Source organism: Hyla sarda, unplaced genomic scaffold, assembly GCF_029499605.1.
Source record: "Hyla sarda isolate aHylSar1 unplaced genomic scaffold, aHylSar1.hap1 scaffold_1970, whole genome shotgun sequence".
Taxonomy (NCBI): Eukaryota; Metazoa; Chordata; class Amphibia; order Anura; family Hylidae; genus Hyla; species Hyla sarda.
In genome coordinates, this window is record NW_026608628.1 from 58,669 (window position 1) to 59,783 (window position 1,115).

Genomic DNA, 1,115 nt, shown 5'->3' on the forward strand with positions numbered 1-1,115 from the left:
TCTCAAAGTCTGTGCACAGAATTTAGCAAGGGCCTCGCACCTTCTGATGCATCAGGTAGGTGCACAATAGCATAGCCTAACCCTCTGTACTTTGGTCTATATTGATGCGGGACATAGACAGCCAGCTGATGACCAATCCATTAGTGCAATGGATGGCTGGAAGCATTTGTCTTTGCCTTTGCAATACCACAGAAGCAATGCATGGTCAATGTACAGCAATGACACACCTGTGTGAACAGCCAGGAGACCCCCCCCATGTTATGTTACATAGTTACATAGTTAGTACGGTCGAAAAAAGACATATGTCCATCAAGTTCAACCAGGGAATTAAGGGGTAGGGGTGTGGCGCGATATTGGGGAAGGGATGAGATTTTATATTTCTTCATAAGCATTAATCTTATTTTGTCAATTAGGAACATTCAGCACCCACCCGCTATCAAGGCAGCTGCCTATCATGTCATGCCCTACCTGCACAGGTGTGCTGGCTACTCAAATGATCCAATTAAGGAGGCCATTTAGTCAGCAGCAGCAGAAGTCCTGTGCCTGGACGCTCCAACAGCGGCCAGACACAAGCAGAAGCAGAAGCAGCAGAAGCAGCAGCAGCACCACCTTTTGTTTTTTGGCTGCAGCAGCAGCAGCAAGGCCCACAGGGCTGGCTAGCTGGCTAGCCAGCAAGCAGGTAGCAATGAAAGTAGGAATCTTTCTTTTTAACCCTGTAAGGGGGTGGTGCACTGTACCCGAAGATACTGCCATATCGGGTCAATGCATAGGGCGACGGAAGCAAGCTTCGAAATCGGCCCCCGTTCTCAAAAATCCATTTAATATATGGTCCCCAGATAGGGGACGTATCAGATATTAAACTGATAAGAACAGATACTACACTTGATCTTAGCCAAAAGGCCGAGAAGCGATAACCGTGAAAGGGGCGGGCCCAACAAGGTCCCCTTCATGGGCACTATCACTGCTTGCTGTCAGGGAGGCTGCCAGACAATTTTCCATGCACACTCTGGGCTGGGGGGCAGTCAACCACCAGTACACACAGCAGAACCTAAACCCATACCATTATTGCTAAGCAGCAAGACAGGGGCCCATTGCACTCCCACGGGGCCTTTTTA

At 49.1% G+C, this 1,115-nt stretch overlaps 1 non-coding gene across 1 annotated transcript; it reads right to left on the reverse strand.

Moving 5' to 3' along the window:
* Window positions 1–721: 721 nt before the first annotated feature.
* Window positions 722–912, reverse strand: LOC130317064 (U2 spliceosomal RNA). The gene has a single exon (XR_008864252.1). It is a non-coding gene; the product is annotated as a U2 spliceosomal RNA (small nuclear RNA).
* Window positions 913–1,115: the final 203 nt, after the last annotated feature.